We start from the raw sequence: 7,047 nt of genomic DNA, 5'->3' as shown, positions 1-7,047 counted from the left end.
TGTATATAGGGTCGCTATGAGTCGCAAGCGACTCGACAGCACATAACAACAACAACAACAACTGACAACTTGAGCCCATTGCTGCAGTCATTGTGTCAATTAATCTCATTGAGGGTATTCCTCTCTTTCTCTGACCTTTTCATGCATGATGTCACTAACAAAGGAATAACTCCTAGTAACATGCCCAACCAAGTATGTAAGATGAAGTTTCACCATCCTCGCATCCAAAGAGCACGCTAACTACACTTTTCCCAAGAAGTATCTGTTTGTTCTTTTGGCAACCCATAAGATATTGCTAACTCTTCTCCAACACCACAACTCTAAGGCAAAATTCTCCTTCTGTCATGCTTATTCATTGTCTAGCTCTCAGACCCATAGTAACTATGAAAAAGATCATAGCCTGAATCAGGTGTATGTTACTCTTCAAACTGACATTATTGTTCCTAAGTAATTTGAAGTGGTCCCTGACATCAGACTTTCCCAGTGCAATATTTCTGATCTCCCAACTATTAGCACGAAATGTATTGATTATGGATCCAAGTAAGATAAAATTTTTGACAACTTCAATCTTTTCTCCATCTATAATAATTAATGTTGCTTATCAATCCAATGGTGAGTATTTTTTCTTCTTGCTATCAAGATGAAATATCCATATTGAAGGCTGTAGTCTTTGATCTTCTGCAGTAAGCATTTCAAGTTCTCATCACTTGAATATGCAAATAAGATTGGGTCATCTACATAATGCAGTTTGTTGATGTGTCTTCCTGTGAACTTGATGCCACATTCCTCTTCATAGAGTCCAGTTTCTCGAATTATTTGCTCTCCCTACATGCTCAAGAGGGTGAAGGGACAGCGCAGGAGAGGAAGATCCTCTATGAGGTGGATTGATTCAGTGACTAGGTTAATTGGGTTGTGTCAGAGACAGTGAGATTGGCACAGGATAGAGCAGGGTTTAGGGTTGTTTTACATAGGGTAGCTATGAGTTCCAGATGACTTGACCGCACATAGCAACATCTATAGATTGAATAGTTATAGATAAAGGATATAGCCCTAATGCACACCTTTCATGAATTTAAACCATTCAATGTTCCCTTGCTCTATTCAGACAACAGCTTTTTTTAAATCTAGGTATAAATTTAAATTACACAATTACATCTTCTAGGATTCTCATTCTTCTCAATGTCAACTATAATATGTTATGACCCACATAGTCAAATGCCTTTGCAAAGTCAATTTTTAAAAATAGACATTCTTCTGGTATTCTCTGCTTTTAGCCAGGATCCATATGACATCAGCAACAACATCCCTGGTGCCACAGCCTCTATTAAACTTTTCTTCTAATGTGTATGTTGCTTTGATGCTGGAAGCTATGCCACTGGTGGTTCAAATTCCATAAGGATTATATATGGCAGGTACATTTTCAGGAGAGTCCCAGATTAAGACAGACTTGAAGTAGGACTGGCCATTCATTACTGAAGTAACAGGCTTTTGAAAACCCTACGAAGAGTAGAAGAATATGGGCAGACTGGCAGTCACTCAAAATGAGGAGAAACAGCTCCAAGCATCCTTTAATAACTGGAATATGGAATGTATAAAATACTAATGTAGGAAAATTTAAAGTTGTTAAATATGAAATGGAATGCTTGGAGACCAACATTCTAGGCATTAATGGACTGAGATGGATGGGCATGGGCCACTTTGAAACAAGATATCATATGATATATTATGTTGGAAATGAAAAACCAAGGAGGAATGGCATTGCATTCATAATTAAAAAGACAATTTTAAGATCTATCCTAAAGTATTATGTTGTGAGTGATAAGATACTATCCATACAAATACAAGGAAGGCCTGTTAATAAAACTATTGTTTAAACATATATACCAACAACTAAAACCAAAGAGGAGGAAATTGAGGATTTCTACCAAGTTTTGCAGTCTGAACTTTACCAAACTTGCAATCAAAATGCATTTATAATTATTGGTGACTTGAATGCAAAAGTTGGAAACAGTGAAGAAGAAATGGTAGTCATAGAGTATGGTTACAGAAAAGAAACTGAAAAGTGAATAATTGCATTTTGTACATTTAATTATTTATTCATTGCAAATACCTTCTTTTTTAAAAAAACCACAAAAACTTATTTTATACATGGACCTCTCTTGATGGACTACACTACATCTGTGGAAGGAATTCTTGAAGAAGTTCAGTATCAGCAGTCAAAACCAGGCCAGATGCAGAGTAGGAAACAGCCAATCAATTACTTACATGCTAATTCAAACTGAGATTGAAGAGGAAAAAAATCACTAATCGGGAAGAGTCTTTTTCATCTGTTCCGATATAGAAGTTCAAATAAGTTGAAGAAAATTATAACAAGTCTACAAGAACCAATATACAACCTAGAGTCTATCCCAGCTGGATTTAAAAATCATCTTAAGAACAGGTTTGAGGTATTGAACACACTAATTATCGAAGACCAGAGAAGTTGTAGGATAACATTAAAGATATCATCCACGAAGAAATCAAAAAGGTTGTTACATAACAGAGGAGAAAGAAAAACCCAAACCAGATGTCAGAAGAGATTCATAAAATTGCACTAGAACATCAGGAAGCTAAAACAAAAGGAAGAAGAGATGTCAAAGTAAATTAGAAGAACAGAAGATTTCAAAGAGCAGCTCCAGAACACAAAGCAAAGAATTATAATGAAATGTGCAAAGAGCTGGAGTTGGAAAATGAAAAAGTAAGCACCCACTCAGAATTTCTCAAGCTGAAAGAACTAAAAAACAAATTCAAGCCTCAAGATGCAATGCTGAGAGATGCTATGGACAAAATTTTGGATTGTCTAGGAAGCATCAAAAGAAGATAGAAGGAATAGAGAGAGTCAGTGTACCAAAAAGAACTGACTGACACTGAAAAGTATCAGGAACGACCATGTGAGGAAGAGCTAATGATAATGAAGGAAGTTCAAGTTGCACTAAAAGCATTTGCAAAATATAAGACTCTAGGAATCAATGGTGTATAGCATATTCTTCTATAAATGCCCCCAAATGGCTACATTTATGCCAAGGTAACTAAGTTTTACAAAACTTGTTGGTTTTTCTGTTGTGTGGTATTGAGTTGGAACTGACTCATAGCTGACCTTTAGTGGGTTTTCAAAGGCAGTAAATAACACAGAAAGAGATGGTCTATCCTTCTTGCACAGATCAGCTGATGGATTAAAAACACATGCCTTTAGGATTGCAGCACAGCTTCTTACCATTAGACCACCTACAATGTCAATACTTAAGCACTCTCATATTTTATATCTTTCAGTTTCCCAAGATTGATACTTCCATGTTCGTCCCACTTTTGAACTATTAACGTGTGTTTATAAAAGTAAAACAAAAGCAGATTAAGTGAAGCATTAGTTACTGATGCAAAAGGAAAGGGAAATGGCTGATGTGGCATGCTCTTTGTTGCCTATCTGGCGGTAAACAGATGTCATTCAGATCATCTCAACTCCAGAGCAGAAGCAGTGATGAGTGAGGTAGAATGTCTTCATCAACCTTCACAGTACTCCTAGCTAGATGAAAGCCCTCACGTGGTCCTCAGGTGGAAGGCTATTATCCCCACGATCAGGCATCAGGAACAACAAGCTGTGTTTGTAGATAGTATACAGTGATGTAAGTGGGTTTTCACTAGACTTGTTTTTCTGGTTTCCTCCCAGAATGAGGGCAAGATGACCATTCCCTCTTATTAAGCAGGTGGTAGTTGGGGGTTTTCTTGTTTTCATTTTTTCCCCTTACACTAAGCTGTATATTGCTAGCATTTTTCCCATCAGTCTGTGTAATTCTTGATTTTGCTACCTATTAGTGGATTTTTTGGGTGGGGATATAAAATGCTTAGCTGATGCCCCCATCTTTAGCAGTAGTTCTCCAGCCTGCTGCCACTGGAATTGTACAGCATTGCATCTTCCTACTGGTCAGTAAGTTTTCTGGCCCAACAAACTAATAATAATGTCTTTTAGTTTGTCCTCACCTCAGTTTTGCAGTCTGTCTGCAAGCACAAACTTTGAGAGACCTTCCCTCGGGGGAACAAGCCCAAATAAATGACATGGTTCAAATAACAGATACAGCTCATGCCAGGAAATTTGGAGAAAAGCTGTTTGGTCAAATGACTGGAAGATATCTATATTTGTTCCTAGTCCCAAGAAAGGGGACTCAACAGAATGTAGAAATTGTCTAACAATAGCACTAATATCACATGCAAGCAAATTCTTTTTATTAATTTTAATGAAAGTTTACAGAGACTTAGGGTTTCTAGTCATTCATTGTTGCACTTTTCTCCCTACCCAAACCCTCCCCCCAGTTAACTTTTCTCCTTGATAAGTAAAATAAAAACTCTTTCGATGTACTGCAATCCCTACCCCAAGTCCACTGCACTGTGCAGCTTTCATTCTGGACTCCTGTTATGACAATAACACCTAATCATATACCCCCTTTAAACAGTTCTCTCCCTCATCTGTTGCAATGCAGTATACATCATTCCTCTCCTTCTTCTGCAAGCAAAATTTTGATGAAGATTTTCCACAAGTGGCTGGAATAATAGTACACTGAGAGAGAACTGATAGAATTTCAAGCTGGATTTAGATGAGACCATGACATCAGGGATATAATTGCTTATTAATATCTCATGGACTGCCAAAACAACAAATATGTCTTGGAGAAATTGCAACTAGGAAAGGGCAGGGAAGAAAAAAGTGAAACCAGCGTTCTCCTTCACAATGGTGAAACTTCATATCACATATTTTAGCCATGTAGTTAGGAAGGGCTAGTCCTTGAAAACAGATATCATACTTGGAAAAGTGGAGGTCAGAGAAAGAGAGGAAGATACCCAAGGAGGTAGATTGATACAGTGACTGTAACAGTATCTGAGATGATGCATATGGCACAGTAAAGAGCAGGGTTCAGATACATTGTTCATAGAGTTCCTATGAGCCATTGTTGATTTGATTGGCACCTAACAACAACAAGAAGTCCACTGTTGCAGCGACCATGTTAACCCATCTTGCTGAAGGTCTTCTCTCTCTGACCCTCCACCTTTCCCAGAATAATATCCTTTTTCCAAGGATTGCCCTTGCCTGATAACATGCTAAAATATGTAAGACGCTGTTTCATCACCTTTGTCCCTAAAGAGCACCTGCTTGCCCTTCTTCCAAGACAGATATGTGTGTTCTTTTGTAAGTTCATGAAATATTCAGTACTGTTTGGTAACATGACAGTTCAAAGGCATTGATATTATTTTGCTCTTCCTCATTCATTGCCTGATTTTCTGATGCACATAAAGCAACTGAAAATACTGTGGCTTGCATCAGGTCCATCTTAGTTTTTAACCGGATATCCTTGCTCTTGAGCAAGTTAAAGAGATTCTTGACAGTGGAGTTTCCCAATGCAACACATCTTTTGATTTCTTGACTAGCTGCTACAGTAGGTGTTGACTGTAGATCCAAGTAAGAGGAAATTATTGACACATTCAAACTTTTCTCCATCTATCATGATGTTGCCTATTAGTCCAGTGGTGAAGAATTTCTGTTTCCTTGATGTTGAGATGTAATCCATACTGAAGTCTTTGGTATTCTACAGTCAGTTCTTCAACTCTTCAGATTCTGAAAGCAAGGTTGTGTTATCTGCACAGTGCAAATTGTTGATGAGTATTTCTCTAATCATGTTTTTTCCTATTTTGTTATTGGGTTATCAGTCTTTTTCTTGAACAAATGGTGCTGGTAAAACTGGACATCTACCTGCAGAAAGCTGAAGCAGGATCCACATCTCACACCATACACAAAAATTAACTCAGGGTGGATCAGAGATCAACAGCAAAGCCCAAAAACCATAAAGATCATGAAAGAAAAACACAAGGCCAAAATTAGAATCCCTAGCCCACATTATAAATAGGCTTACAAATATAACCGTAAATGCAAACAGAGGAGGACAAAATTGACAAATGGGACCTTCTAAAAATTAAGGCTTTGTGTGCATAAAAAACTTTTTCCAATAAGGTGAAAATAAAACCTACAGACTGAGGAAAAACATTTGACAATGATATTTAAGACTAGGGTCTTGTAAAAAAGTTTACTGAGTACTACAGAGCCTCCACAAGAAAGAGACTGAAAATTCTAAGAAACTTTAGAACTGTTTCCTAAAGGTAGGCAGGGCCACTTTCCTGGTAGCATTCCTTTGATCTCAGAGGAAACTCTTTCAGCCTTAGGATGACTTTAATCCCTGATACTAGGATATTTGAGCCTTTTTATCTTTTTTTATTATGAAAGAAAACTGAGGACTAGAAACCAGCATTCAAGAGGATTTAAAGGCTCAATTTTGAGACTAACCAAACAACAGAAATTAGGAAAATACTTAAAATCAGCCTTACAACTGATTTTATTGAGCCAGAAAAAAATAAACAGCTTAAAACCAGACCAGAAAGCATTGTTGTTGTTGTTGTTGTTGTTGTTGTTGTTGTTGTTGTTGTTGTTATGTGCCATCCTGTTGGAACCAATCTATAAGTGGCCCTCCAAGTGTGTTTTCAGGGGCATCAAATCACACAAGAGGAGACTGCCTATCCTTCTCCCACAGACCTGCTGATATATTTGAACCATGTGCCTCTGAGATTGCAGTGCAGATTCTTACCACTAGGTCAGCAGTTGTTGTTGTTGTTGTTGTTGTTGTTGTTGTTGTTGTTGTTATGTGTCGTCGAGTCGCTTGCGACTCATAGTAACCCTATGCACAACAGCCCTAAACTCTGCTCTGTCTTGTGCCAATCTCACCGTCTCTGACACTCCCATCCCGATTATCCCAGTCACTGAATCAATCCACCTTGTAGAGGGCCTCCACCCTCCCCAGCATGATGTCCTTCTCCAAGGACCGGTCTTTTCTTACAACATGTCCAAAATATGTTAGGCAGAGCCTCAGAATCCTTGCCTCCAGGGAGCCACCCGGTTTAACCCTTTCCAGAATGAATCTGTTTGTTTTCCCAGCAGTCCATGGTACTCTCAATACTCTTCTCCAGCACCAC

The sequence above is a fragment of the Elephantulus edwardii genome, unplaced genomic scaffold, assembly GCF_000299155.1.
Source record: "Elephantulus edwardii isolate Elephantulus edwardi_28Jun2011 unplaced genomic scaffold, EleEdw1.0 scaffold00212, whole genome shotgun sequence".
Classification (NCBI taxonomy): domain Eukaryota; kingdom Metazoa; phylum Chordata; class Mammalia; order Macroscelidea; family Macroscelididae; genus Elephantulus; species Elephantulus edwardii.
This window is presented reverse-complemented; position numbering follows the sequence as displayed.